This window comes from Sinocyclocheilus rhinocerous, unplaced genomic scaffold, assembly GCF_001515625.1.
Source record: "Sinocyclocheilus rhinocerous isolate Xijiao unplaced genomic scaffold, SAMN03320098_v1.1 scaffold1506, whole genome shotgun sequence".
NCBI lineage: Eukaryota > Metazoa > Chordata > Actinopteri > Cypriniformes > Cyprinidae > Sinocyclocheilus > Sinocyclocheilus rhinocerous.
Genome location: NW_015658506.1, coordinates 410,948 through 437,494, shown reverse-complemented (window position 1 = coordinate 437,494; position 26,547 = coordinate 410,948). Strand labels below are relative to the sequence as shown.

Here is a 26,547-nt window from a genome sequence, read left to right as displayed (position 1 = left end):
GACCAAGTATTGAGTGCATAAATGAACATACTTTGAAGAACCTCAACTTTTCTGTTTTGCAAATCCTTTTTTTGATTGATCTTAGGAAATATTCTAATATTTTGAGATACTGGATTTTTGACTTTGAGCTGTAAGCTCTAATCATCAAAATTAAACCAAAAAAAAAACTTTTGAAATGTTTTACTTTACATGTAATGAATCTAGAATATATGAAAGTTTCACTTTTTGAAATGTTACCAAAAAAATGAACGTTTTCACGATATTCTAATTTTTTTAGATGCACCTGTAAATCGTGTCTAGTGTGCCAAAAACCCATTGGCTACACCCAGTGGTTTCATAACCCGAGCACTGAGCTCTCATAACATCAGAACACAGGCCAGCGCTGGACAGTCTCACAGCTAAATCATCTGGAATATGATTCCAGATGACGGCAATAAATCAGCAGGATCTTATCAGAGCCGTGCTGATGATCTGGGCCGCTTGCACACACAATTATTCCCATCAAACACGCCGCCTCGCTTTCAACTCGGCACACGGCTGCTTTTATGACAGCATTTCTTCTTAAGTGTCCCATTCACTGTAAAAAAAATTCTGTAAAATTTACGGTAAAAAAACAGCAGCTGTGGTTGCCAGAATTTTACAGTAAAAAATATGGTTGCAACATTTTAGGTTTTATCTTAAATTTACATTTAAATACCGTAATTTCATTAACTGATATAATGTTAATATAGCAACCTATTGAAGTACTGAAATCTGTTTTGTACCTTTGTAATACACTGATATCCACCAAATGCAGATGGTGATGAGAAAGTCACAGGATGAACCAAAGTCCATCACAAGCAGCTTTTAAATAATAACATGTATAGAAGGTGCACAGCGTCACTCACACAAACAGTAAACACCATCATGGTGACACACATGCAACTGAAATAACACAATAGACATTAATTTAACAACATTAGATGTAACATACAACCCTAATGTACAAAACTGATGAGAATAAACTAAGAAACAGAGTTATTTCAACAAAAAAACATAAAATTTGAAATGTAATGCAGGAGAATTCTGGGAATGTCAATTTACGGTTATTCACTGTAAATTATACGTTCTTTTTCATTTCCAAAAATGGTGTACTACCATAAAATTACATGTAATGTCCAATACAGTTTTTCACCGTATATAGTAGGGGAACTTACTGTTAACCATTTAACAGGTTTTTACTGTAGCATTTGTACAGTATTTTACCGTTAATTTCACGGTCATTTTGTACAGTGTTGATTTTCACACTATTTCTTTGAACTGTCATGCTTTTCTGCGATATGGAATCAAAGCAGATCATCTTTCAGATTTATGTCATCAGGCCCACGGTATGTGAACGGATCAACAGCCGAACAAGGTGACGCAGGCGATGGAGCGGCTCGGGCAGGTTAAATCCATTAAAACCATGAATCACAGCATTAAGGCAGACAATGAGAAGCAGGACGCACATTTAATCTGTATGAGGACAGACCGGTCCGGCCCGTCTGTGCTGAGGTTTGACCCAGGCGTCATTGCGGTTTTACACTAACAGTGTCACTACTACATCATTATGTGGAGATGCAGGCCCAATACACCACTGATGACCTTTCAAGAGTAGCAAGAGTGATAAAAATCATATGTATTTAATTATTTTCAGATTCTTTGGAGGGCTCTTAACAGCATGAAATATACACGTTTTTTTCCCTATCCACTGTACTCTACACACACTGTACTGTACTCTAACAAACACTACCAAGTTCAGAATAGCTGTTTTTTTTTGTTTTTTTTCAGAAAAAAGTCCCTTCTGCTCTCCAAGGCTGCATTTATTTGATCGAAAATACAGTAAAAACAGTAAAATATTATTACAATTTAAAACAGCTGTTTTCTATGTGAATATCAATATAATTTTCTGCATCATTACTGCAGTCTTCAGTGTCACATGATCTTCAGAAATCATTCTAATATGCTGATTTGCTGCTCAAGAAACATTTCTGATTATTATCAGTGTTGAAAACAGTCGTGCTGCACAATATCTTTGTGGAAACTGCAACCCATTTTATTTTTCAGGATTCACAGATGAATAGAAAGTTCGAAAGAACAGCATTTATTGGAAATATAAATATTTGGTAACATTATAAATGTTTTTACTGACACTTTTGACCCATTTAATGAATCCTTGCTGAATAAAAGTATGAATTTCTTTTTTCTTTTTTTTTTTTCTAGTGTCTCGCAGTTTCCACAAAAAATATTCGGCAGCACAAATGCTTTTAACATTTATAGCAAATCAGCACGTTAGTAGTGTAGTGTAAAGTCTTATGGCGTAAGCGATTGTCTCAAAGCAAAAATGGCAGCATCCAGGTCACACATGTGCCAGCCAAGCAGCTGCCATAGAGATGAATGGCAATGCTAATGGACAACATTCTCCAGGTATAAACTGATGTCTGACCTTGGCCCTGAGTTCAGCAGAAACACTGAATTAGCACATCTGAAGGCCACATCACACACACACACACACACACACACACAATGATGCCACATCACTAATGTCAGCTGAAATGATGATACTGCTATTGATGTACAGTCATTGACCACAGCTGATGATGATGATGATGATGATGATGAAGTAAACCATTTTATTTGACCAATCTTTTTGCGCGCCTCTCCGATGACAATCATGCCATTCACATTCTCCTTGCCTGACCTGTACAGAAAACATATGTGTGAAATCACCAGGGGGTTACGCCGATAGTCCAGGGACGCATTTGCTTTGAGACAGAAATACACTGGCATAAATATCTGAACATTTTGACAGAGTAGGTAAATCCTCTCTGACCACCCAGTCGGTGTCTAGAGCAGCGCTGCTTTATTCATTCACTCAGGGAAAAAGCTTCAAAATATATGTCCTCTCAGCATGATTTCATAACTTACAGCCACACCGCAAGCGGTCTGAAGTGAAGCACTCGTGAGTGTAGAGTCACCATCGGCGGCTCCTCAGATCTGCTCTCCGTCCCGGAGCAGTCGCACATCTCTGGGGAGCAGATCTGTAAACACAGCCTTTATTCACAGTCGAAAATCCCCACCGCTCTGACCTCCACCGATTTACACAAACATCAAACGCATGCGTGTGCCAGCAGCATGACATGTGCCCTCATTTGACTTGTGACTGGTGCAGAGTTGCACCAAAAGAGAGCAACTTGATTAAAAGTCCTTATTAAATCAAGACTAAACATTCCCAGAATGCTTTCGTGTTCCCTTTGACCGGAAAAGCTACTGGACGTGTGTGTGTGTGTGTCTGTGTTTGAGTGTGTGTGTGAGTGTGTGTATAACAGATCTAGACAGGTGGTGCTGGAGGAAGTGGAGGGTTTCACAGGGGACTGCATACTTTTTTTGGAAAAGGCCCTTTTGATGCGAGTGAAGCAGCAGACCCAAACTGCAGTACATCTTCAGTGTTATTCATTTGCTGTATATGTAGCTTCATTTTAGACTTGTTCATTCACTAAATGTATAGAATGAGGAGTATTGTGTGTGTGTCTGTGTGTGTGTGTGTGTGTGTGTTTGAGGTTGTGTAGCCAGAACCCAAGAACAACAGCGGTGCTCTTTTACTCTTCAAACCCTCTCACAGACTGACCGATCGGCCACCCAGGAGGCGGCACAGGAACTGCCAGCCGTGTTTATAAGCCAGGGTTGGATTATGAGCCGTGTGCGTGTGGTGGGGTCTGTTCAGCTGTGTCTCATTAACATTTGCCTCTCAATGAGAATGCAGAGCGCCATCATAACAAGAGTTTATTATTACTAGTGCCTGAGGATAGTCGAGCTCAGGTGTGTCCTCCATAAACGCTTTTGCATTCTCACTCAACGGCATTGTGATATACAAACAAGAGCTGCCCATTTAACACACTAATTTAGTGTGATAAATTATTTAAAAATAAATAATGCACCCATACATGACTTCCACACAATAAGAGCTTGAAGCACTGCCTTCTTGTATATAGCACTTACTAAGAGCTCACAAGCGTAAAATGTTGGCTAATGTCTTTGAATCATCTTACTAGGGGCTTCTCTCAGCAAATATTGATAAATGTGATTCATTTGATGAAGTAATCAGCACATCATGCAATTAACTCCATAAAAATAGTAATATATTGGCAGCCCTAATGCAACAGTGCTGCAGTGATGACATATTTTGTAGCCCAACCCGTAAGTTCACATCACACTGATTCCCTCGACAAAAACCCAACAAGATTTCTCCACTGGCTTTATGAACACAACTTTTATAAATTTTGAAGCCTGGCAGCAAAAGTAAAAAAAAAAAAAAAAAACTAGTAATAGGTTATCAATGAACTACACCACGGTCACATGACTTCACCGTCACCAACATTAAGCTTCAACAACAACAAAATAACACTAATATATTTGATGTCCTAGAAGGAAATGTGCCATAGACCTTATTTCATGCATTTAACCAAAAATTTATTTTTGTAAAATTATGTATTATATCAAATTACTGTATTTATATGTATTATATTAAATTATATTTAAAAAAATCTTAATATGAAGTTTTTAGAATTCTTTTTATTTTATTTTTATTCCTAATCTACATAATTTTATTGTATTCTATGCAGAGAGTCGCATCAAGCATTTCACTACATGTCCAACTGTCTATGGTTGTGTACAGTATGTGACCAATAAAATTTGAAACTTGAAACTTGTTATTTGTTGCTAATTTGTTTCTGTTTGTTGGCCAACAAAAATATGTCATCCTGCAGCACTCCACAGTCACAGTACTGAAATTCTTCCTCTCTTGCGTCCTAACAGAAACCACACATTAACACACACATGCATGCATCCTTGAATTCTGGACACGGTGGGTAGTTGAGCCAAATGACACAAAGACCTGCTCTCAGTCGGCACTCGCACTCCTCTCCTGCTGACTTCGCTTGAGACGCAGCCAATCATAACAGCTGTGCAGAGCCAAAGGTGTCCACCAGGGCTTTGCTCTGGGCCCACTGCTAATTTCACATGCAAGGTGAATGGGATGCACACTTTGATCTGTGCAGGCTTGTGGGCCTAACCCAGCCCTGAACCAAGCACATCCTCTCTACGGTGGACTGCGGTTACACTGTCAACCCTCCTTTTCTCCACAGGTCGAGCAGAAGGGGGCAAGAGCGCCATAGCATTCTAACGTGCAGTGGGAAGGGTTCACATGCGGAAGGAGCTCGCCGCTGAGCTGTGCTAAGAGTTTATCAGCCAGGCTTGGCAGCAGCTCTCTGGCACGGCTGAAGTCAGAACGAATGACCTTCCAGAGCCCTCGCCGGCATGCCAGCCCTGATCTACTGGGCAAGGAAACTTGGCCGGGGCTCCGTGAGAAGGCGTTCACATACACACAGTTTCAACACGAACAGGACACAACCTCTCCACACATTCTGCTGACACACAGAGATGGTTGGCCTAACACATTCATAGCTATCCTGAAAGCTTCCGGCACAAGATCCTTGGCGTTCCTCTCAATGACCTCTTCCTCCATTCAAGGTTAACAATCACAGATGCAGAAGATGCATGTAAAGATTATCCCTTCATGACTAGAGCAGCGGTCCCTGCTCTATTCCCTTCAAACATCAATCTGACATCACTCGATCCTGCAGTACGACCCATTTGTGGCCTGGAATGATACACATTAAAAGCCTCAAATGAAAGCTTGTGTTACTAATATTTGTCGGGCACACAGGTTCAGCTGCGGGTCAGGCAGAGCTGTGGCCTGTACATCTCTGATTACCCAATAGGAAAAGACGAATAGCAGAGGCCTAAAGGACATGAAACGCTGCCCTGGTGCTCATGCTTTTAAACTGCACACAACAACCTCAAAGAAAACACTGGATAATTCTATGTTTTGTCGTTACTGCTCATGAAACAAACGTTTGAATTGTAACTGTTTATGGACACTATGATTTTATTCCATTCCCCATGTCATGTTTTTCAACATAAAATCAATTGTGCAAATGGTTGTAAACGTTTGGCTCACATATTTCTGTAACACTGTGATGCTGGATATCTTAATATAGTCACATTTTGTCATGATAAGGTCTCTTTGAGGGCAGGACACTGTATGCATCTTCAATTTCAGAACGGTTATCAAGATTCAATATTCGCATTTACTGACAGCAGGTCATCACATCTCAACAATAAAAGCATGTACGGGACGGCGGCAATGGAAATGAAAGGTGATTGAGACCACAGTGAACGTGCTGTTATAATCCTTCACATGGACATCCAGAGTGGCCATGAATTGTGCTGTGCTGAATTGAGCTGTATTGGCCATTACCATCTACAGAGCAAATGGTCAGTACTAGGCCCTGCGGAGCTCGAGTAATTGATTTGACATGACCATGTAATACATTTTGAGTAACTCTGACAATGTATTAAATAAATGCAATATAAATATCAGTAACATGTTGGAAACCATATATAAACCAACATTTTATGTCACTTTATAAGTCATTTTATTTCATGATATATGTCATAGTTTAGCTATTTTTGCTGGGGGGAAAAAACCTTGCTACAAATATATATTAAAATACATATTATATATACACACACAGACACACACACACACACACACACACACACACATACATATATGAAATGCAACAGAACAGAAAAACAGAACACTGCATAGTCTTTACTGTATAAATTAAATAAAGATTAATTATTATTAAAGCAACTAAAGTTATTCAGTAAAAAGCAATGAGTGCTTTTCTCTTTGTCATTTGGTGTTATAATGACACAGACAGCAGCAGGTTTATTAGGCTACTGTCACTTTAAGACCGAATGCACGGATTCAATATACTGACACACATCCGATTTTTTCTGTTTATGTATTTGAGACATTTAGGAGGATATTTGCTAAAACAGTCATTTTAAATATTCTTCTATTAAAGAAGATAATAATGACAATTTGATTTTAGGCTGTTAAATGTCGTGAATTCTGTGTTTACAGAGACATGACAAGAAGGCTGAACATAGTTTTTTTTTTAAATGAAACATGTAAACGCTCTGTCGCTCGATTTCATTTTAGCTCTGATTTTCAATTCGCTGACAGTTAATGGAGACCACCGACAAAATCAACAGATAGCTTAGGTTATTGATGATCGCTATGTGTGAATGTTCATGACGCGATGTGAATTTGTAGTACATTGAGTAAACAACTGATCTGCCCATCACTCGTATGAAAGCAGATGAATCAGCACTAGCCCAATGAGGGACGAGAAATATAAAGGGCCCTATTTTAGCGATCTAATCGCATGGTCTAAAGCACATGGCACAGGTGCACTTAGGGCATGTCCGAATCCACTTTTGCTAGTTTAACGACGGGAAAAACGGTCGGCGCGCATGGTCTAAAAGGGTTGTCCGTATTCTCTTCATGAGTAATGGGTGTGTTTTGGGCATAACGTGCTATAAACCAGTCAGAGTCTCATCTCCCATTCCTTTTAAGAGCCAGTTGCGCTCGCGCCATGGCGTATTCACTATTTACACGGCAGAATTTGCAAGCGCAAAGACTGAACGCGTCTCATAGAGGAAACGGAACTTGTGCTTGTGCGCGAGCAAATCGGTAGCCTAATTCTGATACATGCAATGACTGTCCATTATGACATGATGTAGGCATTTTTATATTTATGTAACCAACACAATAATAATCTTTTACATTGTAATCCTTTCATTTTTAATATTTGGCATGTTTGTGTGCTGCTGCATCCCTGTGTGTGTGTAATGAGTGTACGCGCGTTGTGGATCTGCCTATAGGCGCATATTACTAACGCGCTTTTTAAATAACAAAAAAATACTGCGCCATTGACTTAAGACCAGGTATATTTCAGTTGCCTCAAAATAGCAACGCGCCAACAATGCACCTGAACACACCCCGTTTTCAGGCCAGCACGCCCATGGGCGCACAAATGGGTGCAAATGCATTTGCTATTTAAACAACGTGGTGCAGGATGTGAAAAATGATAACTGCGTCGGGCTGAAACTAGCAAAAAACACTTGCGTCGCTCTTGGCGCCGCATTGCGCTGAGTGTATGATAGGGCCCAAAGTCTGTCAAGTGTGTCCAAATTTAGTCGTGTGCATAAGCCCCGTTCTCAGGAACTTTATTTATTTATGCATTTATGCATTTATTTTCACGATGAATCCTTTCATGATGAATCTTTTTCATATAACTGATATCTCTTTGTTTATTCCACAGACACAATAATAGCTGAACTAACACTGTTGAGAAGATTCTGTCTGTCTGGTATGGCAGTAAAAAAAAAACACTAGTTTTTGTTGATACAAGTCATCCCAGTTACTTTAACCCTAGAAACTCCTGCTAGATACACAATTAGATCTGACATTTGGACAAGTTTTGACCAGATGCTTCTGTTCTCATGCGCTGAAGTCATACAGCAATCATGTATTCCTGCCAGCAGAGGACAGAGATGTAACTGTGCTACCGATCATCGCATGCAGGAGGAGCTGCTTATGGAAGAGAGACGTTCAGATGGAAACAGAGCAGTTGTAAACAGCATTACTGTATAACCAGCACTGAAACCTAGCTGATCTGCTTAGGAGACCATCGTGTCAAAATGCCACACTCACCAACGACGCTCATGACACCATCATGCTGTTTAAATATAGACAACACTGATGTGCTGCGTAACTGAAATGAGCTGTAATTGGCTGTGAAAATCATCTGTTCCTGTTTAAATGAGGGGAATTAAGCTGTGAACGGAATAACCTCAGGCTGAGCTCATGGTCGCGGATGAGAAAGAGACAGACGTGTCCTGAAGTCAGCCAGAGCAAACGTGATCTGGTGCACTCGCATTACATGATAGTGTTTTCACACAGTCCTCGTGTCTCACACATCAATCACTGTCTGTAAATGACTGAAGTGTGACATTCTAGACAATACGCACCTCATAACGACAGTGTGGAGAAACACCAGCAGACTCATGAAGAGAGGCAGATGAAACTGAGCACTGTGAGATAAAGCTGCTGACAGACGTCATCTACGGCACAGAAACCAGTCATGTTCCAAAACACTGCCGGCGTGACAACACAACAGACATATTTACCCTGTCTAACCTTACAAACACCAAAAGCATACCCTGGCCATCATCATACAGTGACGTATTGCATGCTGATGATGCTGCTTTGAGTTAGGAGAGACCGGGGCTAGTTGTCACATTATTTACTGTAGTAAATATTTCTCAGGCTGAGTTTATTTTCTGTACAGACACAAACCTTAAAGTCTCAACTAACTATCATCAATAACAAAATGTATATGGTGTTTTCAAATTTGCCTGATTTTATTTTGTATTGTACATCACTTTGGGTCAACTGGGAGTTGTGTTGAAAGTGCTTTATAAATAAAGAAGAGGAAAAAAGAAAAAAGAAAAAACAGGATTAAAAACAACTTTCTGCTCATTTTAAACAATTCACAACACGACTAAAATATCAAGTTGTTTTGGCCAGCAAATATTGTAATACTACCTGGTATAAATTTATAAGAGTTGAAACACATTTGACTTACCCTATTACAAATGTGACAACACGCCCCAACCTGAAATTTGTTTCTGTTCAGATCTGCCTTCACTATCCAGCGGCTCATGTTAATGTATGTCAGTGTGTTTTACTGATATTATTGAATCTTGGTTCAGACAGAGCTCACAAAATGGTTCCAATTTAAGATGGTTTTGAACTGCTTTGATATTTATTTGTGAAGGTGCATTTTTGAAACGTGCAATCAAGTAAACATTTGGAGTGCACTAATGTAATGTATTTACATGCATGTAAATACTGTGATGGTGAGCTGAGTGGCAAAGGAGCGTTATTGACAGAGTTACTGAGATCTCTGTCTAGCTGTAACACCAGTGTGCCCTCGACTCGTGCTGCTGCACAATTAGTGCACTCCAGCTCATTTAGGACGTGTCTGCTGGAGAACATGCGCCTGTATGAGGAAACATGACGAAAGCCTCCAAAGTCACCTGGATTGCCATCCACACAGCACTGCAGCAGGTGTAAACAACACCGTCCAATCTCCACTCAAACGCTTTATTAACCAGAAAAAAAACCTCTTGCCTGGTGTAAATTGTTTTACCTAATGTGATTGCTCGCCTTGAACTGTTTATATTGTGTTAGGAGTCAAGATTGCACAAACAAATTAAGTGACGCACCTACAATAAGTGAGAGCAATCATTTTCCATCAACTCAACTAATCAGATTTCAGTGTCATCTGATATAAGGTTCCCTCATCTCGAACGCTGTGCTTATTACACTCAGAGCGGGAATCTGATATAGAGATAACACGCTGTTGACAAACTGAAATCCATATTTTGATAGAAGAAAGCACTACAAGAGTATCCTGTCTCGCCGGTTTTCCTGCTTCAGTCAGTGTGAGGAGCTTCTGAAGCGCCGTTAGCAGTAGCTGAGAGGTAATTGGGAGCGTGATATAATGCATACTGTCACAATACTGGGTGAACAGCATACCATTAATAAATGTCAACAGAGACAGACAGACACTGCTTTACTATGAGAGCTCAGTCAAGAAGATCGCATGAAAATCATCTGAAAAATACATGAATGGAATCATTTTGTCATGTTTAATCAGCTTCCTTGTCATTCCAACCCCATATGTTGTTGTCCATGGACCTCAAAACGGCTCTTTTCCAAATAATAACAGGTCATAGTGTCCAAGACTTCCAGCATCATTAAAGTGCATACCAATAATAATAAATATAAAAAATTATAACAATAAAAAAATGTTAACAGCTTAATAAATATATAAGAAATACTATTAAAAAACAATATTATTATTATTAAATTTTTAAAAATAAATGTTATTCTATGTCTTAATATGTCTTAATAAATTTTATTCTAGGTCGTCAACCTGCTATCTTGACACACTTCCCACATCTTTTTCAAAAGTGTGCTTAACTGTTTAGAAGCAGATCTCTTAGAAGTGGTGAACGCCTCACTTCTTTCTGGGATGTTGCCAAACTCCCTGAAAACTGCAGTTGTTAAGACCCTTCTGAAAAAGAGCAATCTTGATAACACCATATTGAGCAACTATAGACCAATATCAAATCTTCCTTTAATAAGCAAGATTATTGAAAAGGTAGTTTTTAATCAGCTGAACAACTACTTAAACTCAAATGGATACCTGGACCATTTTCAATCTGGTTTCCGACCGCATCACAGCACAGAGACAGCGCTCATTAAGATAATAAATGATCGATCATAACATACTACTATAGAGACTGGTAAACTGGGTCGGGCTTTCTGGGATGGTAATCAAATGGTTCAGGTCATACTTAGAAGGGAGAGGTTATTATGTGAGTATAGGAGAGCATAAGTCTAAGTGGACGTCCATGACATGCAGAGTCCCACAAGGCTCAATTCTTGCACCGCTCTTGTTTAGCCTGTATATGCTCCCACTAAGTCAAATAATGAGAAAGAACCAAATCGCCTATCACAGCTATGCAGATCATACCCAGATTTACCTAGCCTTATCGCCAAATGACTACAGCCCCATTGACTCCCTCTGCCAATGCATTGATGAAATTAACAGTTGGATGTGCGAGAACTTTCTTCAGTTAAACAAGGAAAAAACCGAAGTCATTGCATTTGGAAACAAAGATGAAGTTCTCAAGGTGAATGCATACCTTGACTCTAGGGGTCTAACAACTAAAAATAAAGTCAGGAATCTTGGTGTGATTCTGGAGACAGACCTTAGTTTCACATCTTTTTCAAAAGTGTGCTTAACTGTTTAGAAGCAGATCTCTTAGAAGTGGTGAACGCCTCACTTCTTTCTGGGATGTTGCCAAACTCCCTGAAAACTGCAGTTGTTAAGACCCTTCTGAAAAAGAGCAATCTTGATAACACCATATTGAGCAACTATAGACCAATATCAAATCTTCCTTTAATAGGTTCACCCAAAACAAGGGGAGTCTGCTTTTAGTTATTATGCCGCCCGCAGCTGGAACCAGCTTCCAGAAGAGATCAGATGTGCTAAACATTAGTCACATTTAAACCCAGACTCAAAACTCATCTGTTTAGCTGTGCATTTATTGAATGAGCACTGTGCGATGTCCGAACTGATTGCACTGTATTTTATATATAACCATTTTCTATTTTTAACTGTTTTAAATTCGTTTTAAATCAATTTTAAATAATTTTAAAAGTTTTTAAATTCCTTTTTTTATTGTTGTGATCATTTTACTTCCTTTTATGTAAAACACTTTTAATTACCATTGTGTATGAAATGTGCTATATAAATACATTTGCCTTGTCTTCTACTAGAGCATTTCAAGTTTCAAAACTTTACAAATGCATACTCTTGCTTTTTCTGGTGGAAGGTAATTGTAAGATAATTGCTGCACCAATTTGTAGTTGATGCTGATTATCACCAGAGCACTCCAGCCCTCTCGTGCCGCAGATGAGCGGTAGTATGGCTTAATGAGCTTCACTGGATAAAAACTATGCAAGTGTCACAGGGAGTGACACTTAAAGGTTACACTACGTATTTCTTGTTTCAGTATCACCAAATAAATATGTAGAAGTGTACCTTTTTTTTCTTCTTCTTTTTTTAATAAAGCGGTTTTTGTATGATGCTGCATCCTTGCCAGTATCATTATAAAGCCACAACACCTGTCATAATATTAACCAGCCACATATACACAAAATTTTGAGTAACTGGTAGTGCTTAAATTACTATGTGCCCATTTAATTTTTAAAATACACAGCTTTTATTTTTTGTCAAGATTTCAGCTATAATCACTGTTTATAAGTGAACAAAATGAAGTGGGTTTACATCAAATTTAAATTAAAAGTGTTGGCATTAAAATGACTGATTTTCATGAATCTGTTACTTAATTCTACTGAAAGTGACACATGCAGTTCATCTTGAGCATTTTTTCTTTATATTCATAATGTCATACAGTGACATACAGTAGTATGGCTACTTTTTACATATTATAAACATAGATTTACTATGTCATTTTTACATATTTTAGTTGTCAGAATATGTCATGAATCATATATTACCATATAAACTGCATAATCTGTGTATAGTCATGGTCCTCTTTAGTGACATTTCAAAATTCCATCAAATATTTTCAAAATATTATTCTCCTATTGTGTTCTACTGATAAAGCGGGTTTTGAATGACATAAAGAATAAATCATGACAGTGTTTTCACTTTTGAGGGAACTTTCCCTTTAAATTGCATCCTCATATAATTTTCCACGTATACATTCTCATGGCAGAGATAGAAAGTGACCGTTTGCTCTGATGTTACATGTGTTTGACCTTGCGTAGGACTTGTTTTCGTGATGTAAAAAGCATGTATGTTATTGTTTCTGTGAGTCTGATCTCATCCGCTGGTCTGTTCAGGGATGTGGAGCACGAGTCCACCTGAGGCCAGATGCCGCTCTCGCTGTCAGTTTGAATCCCAGAACAAATCAGATGTATTTACACGTAAGCCCGCTTGTTATCTTCACAAGCAAACATGGCTGTGAATCACTGTCTGTTCTCTTCAGGCTGACGCTGCGATCAGCAGCAGCACAAACACCTGTAACGAGCGCTCGACGTCCAGAGTAAATCGCTGGGAGCCGGTGTGCTGCTGCTGCAAGGCATGCTGGGATGCGTTGACCTTTTCCTCAGATCATTATTAATACATGCAGGGCATTAGGAAAGGTTAATGAGTGAGAGGAAGGCCATTCTCTCCGAATGCAAACAAGGGCCACAGAGCCTCGTAAACGCTGACTCCGCTGTGTGTGGAAACTCACACGTGTAAACAGTGAAGATGTGCTCAAACCACACCAGACGGATGAAACGCTTTCGTATTCATACACAAAACTCAGCAATAACACTTTATCTGTCTGTGTGTTTTTGACGATCACTCACATAAATCCATAAAAAAACAACGATTCTGTCATCTTTTATAGCTGCTAATATGTTGCAAAAAGCCATCATTAAGCATATGCCATGGAAATGCTCTTTTTTGGGGGGATATATAGTGGTTATTCACTGAAGAGATGAAAGAGCTGAGAGCTAAAGCCAGGGAAAGTTTCTCAGTTGTCTGCTCCTCACAGAGAGTTATCGAATGGCTTGAGACTGGAACTCAGGCGGTCGACACATGCGCTCTAGAAAGCGTCATCTTAGTCCAGTGTCTGTGCTATATTTCTCCAGAAGTTATGTCCGATAAAAATGTCTTTCTACTCTTTTAAAATAAAGTTGCAGCAATCTCATAAAACTCTCACACAAGCGGCCATCTGTTGTTGTCTACGCTTTACAGCTAGGTTACAGTCCACGCTATTTTGTTGCAGTTGTTGTGCTGTCTCTTTCATTTCGTTTTCTACTGTGAAACAGCAGCCCAGGCCAGTGCTGCCACCTTGTGGAACAACTGATTAGTGCAAAACAAATTCAATGCACATGTGCGACCTGCGCATACACAGTAAAAAATTGGGTGGTGCGTGTACTATTCTGATGACGAAATTCATGTCACTCACACTGTACGCATACGCTAGCATACACATAAAAAGTGAAGTATACTTTGGGCTTTAGGGCACATTCACACTTGGCAGGTATTGTTTGAACGTGTAATAGGTCAGAAAGCTCAGGCACACCTGGTTCTTCTCGTCATAGGAGCGATATTGCCTGTACAGTTTGCAGCAGAGGAATTCATGTCGCTGTTTTGACTCCTTTACACATTTTATGCTCTTAGTGAGTTAAAAAACTGGTCAAAATGCCACCGTATTTACATACATACAACGAGTGCCTTTACCCAGCACACGGCATTGTTTTGGATGTTCAGTAAGTTCTACCACAAAATATACACCATAAAAGCCGTGCAATCAGCTGTGATAGTATCCTTATGACTTGTATTTTGTATTTGAAGATTTATTGTCAAAAAGGGCAGTGTGAATGCTAAGCAAACCAAGACTTACATGTATCAATTTCTTTTTTTGGTCCAAAAGAACCAACAGAACCATACTACAAATGTAAACACACCCTTAGGATATAGTACTTATAAGGTGTTTTACATTGTCTTTCTGGAGCTTTACAGATGTATGGTAAGCAGCAGCATAACATTTCTTCAAAATGGCAAAGAAATACAATAATACTGGTTTGAGGGGGTCAGGGGTTGAGGACATGATGGCTGAAATTTGTTCCTCGAGCCTACAGTTGCAGAGGTCATCCTCCTTTATTTGCTTCCTATTACCATGATTTTACTTTAGGAGTTCGGTTTGTCTGAAATGGAGCGATTCTTCTCTCACCCCAAGTGCTAAACACATACACACCTGCCTTGATACCATATCTGAGAGGAGATAAACTATAAAGACCCTCGGCGCCACTTTCAACTCTTTTCCCAGGCCAGCAAGGGTCTTTGTTGATAAGCCACAGACATCCACAGAGCTATCCGGGGATTGTGAAGGTTCTGCTGCCGTTTCATTGGAGCAGATTGATGGGTTATTTCAGGCTGAAACTCAAGAGCGTATACCTGTCTGTGCTCCCCATCCTCTACAGATTAAGACGGAAGGCATGCAAATGTGCCCACTTTTGACACACAAGGACCCCACTGATCCGACAGTCGCATGTCTCCGCAGACCAAGAAAGCCCACATTTTGCAAGCGCTTGCAGACGCCCTATCATCAGACACGTACAGCATCTGTCATATACATGCCAGGCATGGTAGAAAGCGCATCAGCGTTCCTGAAGCCGAGACAAACGTTCAGAGAGGGTGAGACGGGCGCGTGTGCGAGTGTGAGTGGAGCGTGAGCGCATGCCTCTATCCAGAAGCAGCCAGACGCGCCACGACTCGACGGGACGTCCTAACACCGCCAGCTGACGTGTTGCAGTTGTTTGTAAAGCACGAGAGATTTAGGTGAGAAACAGATGTCAAAGTTGCTGAAATACAAAAAGCGTTAACCTGTGACTGCTGACAGGCCTGCCTCGCTGAGTTTATCAACAATGTGTTTGTGTTGCATAACTGGGAGAAAAGTCACACGCTGACCACTCATCTCGACTTAAATGATCACTTGACCTCACCAGCCTTAAGCCCTTAACTGTCACCCCCCATTTTTTAAAATAGTCATTAAAGTGCACTATCCGAACTTAAATTGTTATAATTCATGAACACTTTAGAATACGAAGGAAAGGTTGGTCTGTTTTGTGCATATGGGCGCTGCATAAATCGCACGCTCTGTATACGTGCATTGCGTATTCGGATTGATTACCATAGTATAACCAGTTTTACTATAAATACCATGGTTAAGCTATGGCTAGTATAACAAAACCATGGCTAATTTGTGGTTACTTTAGTTTAACTATTTTTTTTAGTAGTTAAACTATCTATTTGTAGTTAAAACCATGTTTAATTTTCGTAAAGGTACATATGTTATTAAAACATTATGCAATTGAGTGCAGAAATTAAGGTGAGTAATCTAACCTGACGCTGATATTACAGTAGCCAGTCTTAACAGTTTACGTGATCTGGCTCTTGATTTTATTATTATTACTATTACTTTGCTTCTTGCATGTGGTTTTATTAAATGCACGTGGTTCACGTTGGCCAAAACACAGAAGGAAACGCGGCAATCACAGACATTCGCATTCGGACGAGATTAGATTTCTCAGAGAATCACTGAGTTTGGCGAAAAACAGTAGGTAATTTGCACTGGAATTATTACAGAGGTCGTGTGAGAAAAACACAGACATGGCAGATTCGAAGGGGATTAAAATTGCAAAGTATGTCTGTGAAACACAATTTCTGTAACGACCCCCTGTAAAACCAGTCCCGTCCGAATTGGGCCTTAGATTGGTGTTCCTGTATGAAACTACAACAAATGTATTTTTGTGTTCCCATTTGCATTGCTATGATTTTACAAAAGAGGAAAACAATATTGAGAGATTGACAGTGGTCAACAGAGAGACAGATGCCAAATTTGCCATCACTAGAAAACAGCAGTGTTACTGTAATGTAATTCCAAGGTCGGAAAACAAAGTATAGTGTTATAAATGTACCATGACATTTTTAAACATGAAATTAACTAGATATCTGATGTAAATAACTGTGGAAATGCATCATCACAATCTCTTAAAATGTTCATTGCATCCATTCCTGTCCTATGTGTGTTTTCAATGAAAAAACAAGTCTATAATATTGGGACGTCAAATGTAACAAAAATATTTGATACATCATTAATATTTTACAAGCCACAAAAAGTTGTTACCATTTAATGTGCTGTATTGTATTGTACTGTATAATTCCTAACGGATTTGCTGACATGTTGTAAAAGCCTTTTCATGATGACAGTAAATAATCTCCATCCTCACATCAACCAGTCTGAGATTTTTTGGTCCAGAAATAGCTTGTTATGTAAAGACATATCCTTCACAATATTCTGCTTCTGCCTTCATTCATCTAAAAACCATCAGTTTATCCACTATTAACGATCAATAGATTTTCTTTGTGTGCTTTCAAAGAAAAGACCAAACCATTATAAAACATCAGAGCATGTCAAATAGTTTTAGCCTGCTTTAAATCACTAATATAAATCTCATCATCTTTATTCCTTGTGCATCTCTTGCTTTTCTTTCTCCTTATCTTGGCTCTCTGAATTGTGTGCTATATAAATAGCCCTGCTTGTCTGTAAATTGGATTGCAGCTCTCACAGTGAATGTCTCTTTTCTTTCACAGAGGCAGATGCTTCATATGTCTATTGGAGGAAAAGCACGCCGCTCTCCTGCTGTACTTCAGTGACCTTTCTGTGAATGAGGTAACCGTGCAGGGATTCCTGCAACACTGCTCGTGCATGACCGCCGCTGGCCACCGGGGGCAGAGTCGCCCGCTCGGCCGGGTCAGTACCGTGAAACCCCCCCCCCGGAGGGCCAGCGGGTGCCATCTTCCCCCGTGTGGAGCGGAACGTAATGAACCGCCTGCCCTCGCCAGGGCTGTAAAAATGTCAGGAGGCAATCTCTGCCCTCCCAAAGTGCTTCGAGGCCCCTTCTTTAACCTAATGCGCCGCATCCAGCCTCCCTCGTCCGCAGGCTCACCTGAAACAGTTAAAAATGGCGTGAGCTCGTGGCGCTTCTCGGCTCTCCACACAATGGCTCTCTTGCACCTGTCACTCAGTGCCACTCCTTCGCCATGTATAATTTATCACATTTAATTATTGCTCCACTGCTGACAGCGGCGCTCCTCCCAGTGCTGGAGAGCAGCTCATTGGTTTTGTTGTCTGTTGCATCATTGACTGTTTTTACAGAGAGACAGACAAGGCGGCGGGTTAGCCCTCCGGCCGCGGTGCACACACATTAGCCTCTCCCCGCGCCGGGGGAAACAGGGATTCGGGAGCAACACGGGGATCAGATTATTCTAGAAAGTAATGGGATCCTGTCTTACAGGCTCAGATCTATAACACTTTACCGCTTTGGAGGGACATACAAGACTGAGATTCAAATTCTGATGCTTTCGCTTTGGTTTATTTTCACTTAAATTTGAATCTCTCAAATGATTTCAAAACAATGTTTTAACTGATAGTAGTAGATTAAAACACACACACACACAGAGTATCCTTTTAACCTCACTGAACAGGTTTTTCATCTGAGCTTCACCTGATGGAGAGTCTGAGACTGAGAGTCTGTTCAACACTCACAGGAGCTGCATATGAATGAATAATTACAGTTTAAAGCTTAACCCAGTTATCAAGACCTGTCATTAAAAGATGACGTTTAAATACATGTCATTTTTTAAGTGCAGTAATAGGAAAACACGTATTGTATTGTATTTAATGTACTCTAACTGATTCCCAGACATGTTGTAAAAGCCTTTTAATGATGACAGAAAATAAATTATTTCCAACCTCTCACGTCAACCAGTCTTGAGATTTTCTGAGAAATACCTCATGCAAAGAAATATCCATCACAACATTCTGCTTCTGCTTCTGTTCATTTATCAGAGTACATCTGACCATCAGTTTGCATTTACATTCATGCATAAAACTTCAACTTTAAGTGACTTACAAAAGCAATTCGTCAAAAAGCCAACAATATTCGTAATATACAATGCCACATTTATCCAACCAGCCTTAAGGCCGTGTGTCCACCAAAGCATTTATTCTTGAGGCTAGCAGTGTTTTTCACTTGCTTTCAATGGGAGCGCCACATATTAAAACATGGCAGCAGCGTGATGAGTGTCTAGACATTTAACGCTGAGCACTTGCCCTTTTTTCTGGTCATTTGAGAATTTTAAAATGTTCAACTTTGGGTAAAATGCAGCGCTTATCTCTGCCACTTTTCACCCAGCCGTCCAATCACAGTGGAGGAGGGGCGGGACAAACATCGCCAACTGTCTAATTGAACAATGACTGAACAACAATGGAGAAGAAGTAAATATTGCTGGTCTCCAACTACCCATGTCTGTAATAGATGACATCTCTGGACTACAACAATATTAATATAAAAAAAATACATGCTTGGAGCAACATTTTGCAGGAACAACTGGGTAACCAAGCAATCGTCACTATCGGCAGACACACTATCAGCAGTGTATGTTGCACGGTAAGCAGCATTGGTGAGCATGTAGAGCAGGAGGTGTTCAGACGTCTACCAACATCTGCATCCTCTTTGCCATCATGGGATGATCCTCAAAGCAGGGCATTCATTCGTTCTCCAAAAGCTGCAAGCTGTTTTCAATTTTGCGAGAAAAAAATTTTTTTGCATCTAGCAAGAATTCCAAGATTTCGTGCTTTGTTTCAAAAGCACTTCATTCAGTCAGCACTCGGCAGATCGTCTCTGGCACTGCATCGAGTGTGTTAACACACTGCTTTGGCGTGGTTTGGGCTGTGAAGTCCATGGCTCATTTGGCCTAATGACAAACCTGCAGTCCTTGTGCAGCTCAAGCCCCAGCAGGAGATCTAGATTTAATGTGTCAAGCTCGGCCAAAATGCTTCCAAAAACCCGATTCCACTGCCAGCTTTCGCTTTTACAATAAACACTTGCTAACTTATATAGCTGACATTAAAGTCTGGCGAGCTCTTGAATCTCTAAGCGTTCCTAAATTACATACGGGATTCGTAAGCAGATCGAGGAATGTTACTATAGCACGTCTCTGTTTTCAGCCAAAGCTTTCAAGACCAGATGAGGTTCCTTCGAGCTGAACCAAATCTGGGCTAAATGTGATGATGTGTTGGCTAAAAGTGACCTGCAAAAACAAAATGAAATCGAACCCGTTTAGCAGCCGCAAATAACAAAAGGCCAAAAGCTGAAATAAGCCTTATAATTGTCAGTCTTGCGTTCTGGACACACCTGTGTGGACTAACTGAAGCAGCGTGACCGCACTGACTAACATCATTACTATCACGCTGCTCGAAGGCGAGCGTGACAGAAATTACCTTAATGTGTCGTGAGAACGGATAGACAGACTGGAAAAGAGCAACGCATGTGTTTAAAGCTCTGGCGGGATAGACTGTCTCGGTGACCTCTGACCCTGCGATAGCCTCAGGCTGACGAGCTGCTCATGACGACGGCCGTCCAGAGCTCAAGTTAATTGTGCATGTGATGAGAGCATTTGGACTTCAAAAGGCCCATGCATGGGGAATTGAGTTTTACTGCGCTGAGCTCAAACACACACGGCATACAGTACACACAAGGCTTCTGCTTAAATGCTTGAACATCAGGTTTCTAGACAAATATGAGTTAAGTCTACATATATAGGCATATGTCTACAAAGTACAGAAAATGCTTCTCACATATGTTTACAAGCATCCCAGGAAGTTGCCTCATGAAGTCGGTTAATGAATGCCCAAAGTGAATCTACACTAAGAAGAATCTCAAACATAAAAGAATGCATTCATGTATTTTAGAGTTCTCACTTTACTGTTAATCTAACATGTGGAAAACAGTCAGCAGTAGATGCGTCCAAGTGTCTACTGTAACAAATCATAATGATTTTAATGGTAAAAGATTGTAAAAATACTACAGTAAAAACCTGTTAATTGGTTAACAGTAGGTTTTTTCAGCTGCTTACACACATTTTTAAAACTTTGCCTCTTTTTCTCAAAACTTTACACACAAATCCAACAATTGCACACACAAAATGCAAAATGCCTCACATCTGTTGCAGAATGAAGCATTGCATTCAAAATATCACAAACACATCTCAAAAGCAAACATTTGCAAACACCTTTGCCATAATATTAATTCCTGTTAGATTTGTGTGTGTCTGTCAAAGGCTGAGAATTAGAGTATGGTTTTGCAGATTTGGTGTGTGCTTCTGCTGTTTGAGTGTCAGCTTTCAGAAACTGTGTGACGAGTAAAGATTTTGTGTGCAAGCAGTTGAAAAAAACTGTAATCAAGTTATTGTGTAGCTTCTTTAAGGAAAACATTTTGAAATGAAAATGTCCCAAACTGTATATTTTTCTGCAGAACAAAAAAAGAAGATATTTTGCAGAATGATGGTAAACAGTTTTGGTCACCATTTGGGTACCATTGACTTTCACTGTATGGACAATAAAACAGACATTTCTCAAAATATCTTCTTCGATGTTCCACATACGAGAGAAACTCTAACGGTTTCGGGGAGTAAATGATGACAGATTGATCATGTTTGGGTGTACTGTCCCTTTAAGATTATTCTCATGCATGATGTCATTTACTGGCCTCTGTTTCACTCAGGCTGGTCACTTTAAGATCAGGACGAGTCTGACACTGCTCAACGTTTTATTCTGATGAAAAGTGACTAATCTGAGGTGTGTCAGACTGTAGACTGCTGATTCCCAATGCAAACAGTGAGCCGTGTAATACCATCTGTGCTTTCATCGCGACAGCGGTGTGGTTTAAGCATTTGTGCTCATTTGCATTACAGCACTGGAAATAGAAGCAGTGCAGTTTTCCACAACACTCTGAACTGAAACAGCAAGAGAGTCAGACGAGCGATTCAAGCCTGATCCAGACACACCTGATGCAGGGCATGAGTAGAAGTGTGTGTGAGATGAAGGAGAAACAGGAGCAGGCGTGAGAAACCCTGGCCTACTGAAGCTGCAGTGCATCACGTGAACCACTGACCACAAACACACACAACACTCACTGTCTTTTACGTTTGCATGTCTTACTATCAGCTATGATTATTCTACTCTGTTAATTAAAAAGCTGTTTATATGCAATTCCGCTAATTGTTTACAAGAAGCACACATGTAAGAGACTGACATTTAGCTGAACATGTACTTGTTTAATTAGTGACTCTTAGCCTGCATTTTAAAATCTTTATTTGAATATGGCAACATTTTTATTTTAAAATCTTTATTTGAATATGGCAACATAATATTGCGATCTAAAATATTTCTATGAATAAATCTCTGACAAAGACTATCAGCCAATCACTGTGTGCATAGCTAATAAGCATGCTGACATCATCCATAGCAACCCCGCCCCCTTACTCTGAGTTTAAGACTTCTTTCTATTCCTTAGCTAAGAGTTTTCTCTTAAAACCTATTCACAAAGCTGCTGACACAAACTTTTACTGCTATTTAGGTGAACTCTTATCAAATGTTTTGTGAATACGGGTCCAGATATATAGCACACGTCTGACCTGCCATCTACAGATGCACTGTCAGATAAAAAAACAACAACAAAAAAGCATGCAAAAGAGTGGTAATCTGTAACCTACCCTTAAATTACTATTATGCACCTTTACAGGTACAAAGATGTCATTTTGATGCAAGCTGTTGACAAAATGTTGAACTTCTAATTGTACAATTTTTGTGCTTTTTTTTCTAAATTTCATGAAAATCTAATTTTTTCACATATTCCTCCAACAGTCAGAGCAGAACATTTAACATGTCTGTGGTTTTTAATAAAGATCCAGCAAATGATACCGTTTGACACCAGACTGCAGCTTCGGATGCATCACTGTTAGACCGAGCCTCATCTCAAAAACAGACCGATCAGTAGAAATTTGACTTTGTTAACTTCAGTCTTTTCACATAAACCTGCCAATGCATCGTTTATTTGCAGGACTGCACTGATTTGCTTTGTTTTATTTTTAACTTTCATAATAAAAATGCTATAATGACGAAGAACAAACCCACAATCAAATATGAGCGTTTGACGATTGTGAGCACAAAGAGAAATCATGCTTTCTGGATACAGCGTAGCGTTCAGACAGATACACGGAGAACTCATTCCACTGGCTGTGAGAACCCAGGGACACTGGCAGGCCAACTGGTAATGCTGGTCTGAATCTGGAGCTTTCCCAAAGCACATTCATACGCTTGAACTGTGAGACTGTGAACTGAGAACGAGAGAGACTGTACGAGCCACAGGACTGACCTCAGACTCCATCTGCTTACTGAATAATGCGGATGAAAGGAACAGGTTAGAGAACAGAAGAAAAGAGAGAAATCGTCTCTGCAACGCAACATTTCCTCTAAATCCTTATGTTACATGTGAAGTGTGAATGAAACTCTGAGCACTTGATTTCAATGGATTAAATCTGTAAAACCTTATCCTTTCATCCTCAGAGCAGCTGTGAACTCTCTCCTCTGAGGCTGCAGCACACATCAGACGCTCTGTGTACTTGTGTCTGCTTTTCTCTGCATTACTTCATCTCAGAGCTGCGACCTCCAACGTGGACAGAACGTGCGGTGGGCGGGGCCTGTCTGGCGTGCCATTGGCTCGTACGCGTTTGATTGGCTGCCAATGACATCATAGCGGAGAGACGCCGTGAGGCGGGATGCTTGGCTGCTTCCGACGCAGTCTGAGCTCACTCGATCCTGGACTCGGTGAAGAAGAGTTAGAGGAAGATGATGGGATGACTCATCCCAAACTTTCATTTGATAAAGAAGAGGGCTGCAGTGCGGCTCTGCGTGTTTCCCGCGGATGCAGTGCGCTGTCCAGCTCCACACTTGCTGAAGAAACACACACACACACACACACACTCTGAGGCTTTCGATCACGCCTGACTGACAGGTGCAGCACTCGAGTGACGTCATCGCGAACCCCTGCGCAATTGTGTCGAGGAAGAGTTGCATTGATCCGGACACGTCTGATTGCATTAGAGTAACGCTATTATGACTTTAATTAATGATACTAACAGACATTAGTACATTATGCAGTGCTCATTCGTGTACATCCAGCTGCACGTTTTAAAATAAGTAGCTCTCTATATTAACCTTTGGAGACGTTGTGAATTATATTTTAAAAAATTTAATTACAATTAAATGCGTTTTAAATGTAGGGCACTTACCTTTTGTTTGTCCATGGTGTCTATACGTTGAAAGTAATCATTCTCATTATGAATAGTCCAATAATCACGAAGGACAGTAATAATATTCCACAGCGAAAAATAATCATTAAATAAATCCTTCAAAGGGCGTCCGTTGAAAGCAGAAGTTATCCAGTACTCGCAGACCCGTGCGTGCTGGCCTAGAACAGAAAACATGCGATGTTAAGTGTAACAAATAAATCATTTAATTATTGTTTGGCTTCATGCACAGTGAAAATGCTAACTATTAAAAAAGCGTTTAATAAACATATGTCTCACAGTCTCCAAATCTTCGCAGGCAGGGCAGGCCCACTTGCATTTAGAGACACAATAATTCGAGCTGGAAATTATTTGGGGATTAAACAATTTAATCAAAATTTATAATAAAATACATTATTCACCTGTGCACATCTATCGAACGCATTGGGCTGTAGAAGCGAAAGATGGAGAGAAAACTTAAATTAAATAAATCCACATTTCTATGAAAGATGTGACAACTTAGTTAAGAAAGTAAACTAACTTCGGGTCTCCAGAGGAGCTGGGCAAAGGTCCGTATCAAGATTAGCGCTTATTTTAGGAGCACAAGGACATCAAAATTAAAAATTAAAAGTCAAACGATCGCTTCAGAAATACTAACATGAGCTGTTCTGCATGGAAAGTTGTCTTTAGATGTCTCATTTCTGGCGTAAAAGTTATGTTAAAAAAATACGTGTTTCAATAAGGAGTGATGGACCTCTTACCTCATATGGTGAATAATTGAATTTTTTTTTTTTTTTTTCTCTTTAGCAAACTTTTTAAAAACTCAACACAGTTCACTGCAATATCAGGTGTCTGAGAAACCAAAGTTAAGGAGATGATTTGTGTGGCGTGTCCTCATACTCTGTTCGGAAGCTGCGGAACAAAGAAACATCGTGTCTTAAGTTCTGCAACAAAGGACCGAGAGCGACTGCTCATTGTACCTGTTGCTCTTTCACACAATCTGAACATTATGCATCCACCTCGCGCTCACAAATCATCGCAGATGGCACCTAAAAGCATTGCATCTAATACTAAACGATTTAATTAGGACATTAAAAGCACAAGTATACTGAATTAATCAGTATGTATTCATGCGCAGATAATTGGAGATATCAACCTCGCGATGAACTACTACATCATCCGGAAGATTAAACAGATCGATGCCTACAGCTTCTCCTGAAACAAACTCGTCTTTCGGTTAAAATTAATTGCGAAATACTTTGCGTGCGTAATTTTCGGTCAACTTCCTTCGCCAATCAACTTTGACAGCTTTGTCTTCCTGCGCCATCCTTAGTCCCACATGAGCCAAAAGTGGAAAATAACTCTCACGCTTTTTCATCCTCTCGTTTTTGCCATCCACACTTTCTTCATATTTCATCTTCATCTATAGTTTGAGCATCTCGAGTCGCCGCTGAACAAAGGACCGCTCCTCCGGCTTTGTGTTCAACTTTGCGAGCTGACGCACCAACTCTTGGAGAACTTTTCCAGATACACATCCACAGACGAAACCGATCTGAGCGCGAAGCAAGCTTAACCTGAGCGCGTGCCGATAACTCACCTGGGCGCTTCGCGAGGTCCTGGAAAACTTTCCCCTGCATGTTTGAGTTGTGTTGATGGTCCCTTTGTCTACACGTGTGAAGGGGTTCTTGGCCGCGCCTTGTTCCTTTCAGTTCGAGTCCCGCCCTCTACATACAACTAAATAACAACACAGAGAGCAACTTAGTTTTGCGTGCCTGAGAAATCGGTGAATTGGGGATGGTTTTGCTCTCACGGTACAAACACGGAGACACCGCGAAGGAGCATTTGTTTCTTTTACAAGTCAGTCGTGTTCTCCAAGGGTCTGTGCCATTGAAGGTTTCTCTGGGCACAAGGACGTGTCTGCTTTGCTGATGTTTTACCCAAAAAACTGAATGGATTATGACTAAACCATTAAACCATTGCATTTCATGGAGCTGTAATAACTTGTATTGAGACGCCCCATGAGAACGCACTTAAACTTTAGGATAAATAATAGGCCCTATTTCTTAGCTGTGTCAAAACAAAAGGTTAGGGGTTCTTTTACTAAATATATAGGCTACATGTATCGGATAAGTTAGTTAGAACAAGTAGCCTAAATAAAACGTGTTTTATTCAAACGCCTATGCTAGGGGCATCAACAAACATTTATTTGTTTGTTTGTTTGTTTGTTTTCCGTGATATTATATTCAAATCCGACCCC

General features: G+C 40.1%; 1 long non-coding RNA gene across 1 annotated transcript in view; it reads right to left on the bottom strand.

The window, feature by feature from the left end:
- Positions 1-26,023, bottom strand: part of LOC107722245 (uncharacterized) — a 76,126-nt gene extending 50,103 nt beyond the window's left edge. The window contains exons 1-2 of the long non-coding RNA XR_001637790.1: positions 25,888-26,023; positions 24,294-24,472 (exon numbers count right to left, since the gene is read on the bottom strand). This is a non-coding gene — a long non-coding RNA (uncharacterized LOC107722245). The remainder of the gene's footprint in view (positions 1-24,293; positions 24,473-25,887) is intronic.
- Between the last annotated feature and the right edge of the window lie 524 nt (positions 26,024-26,547).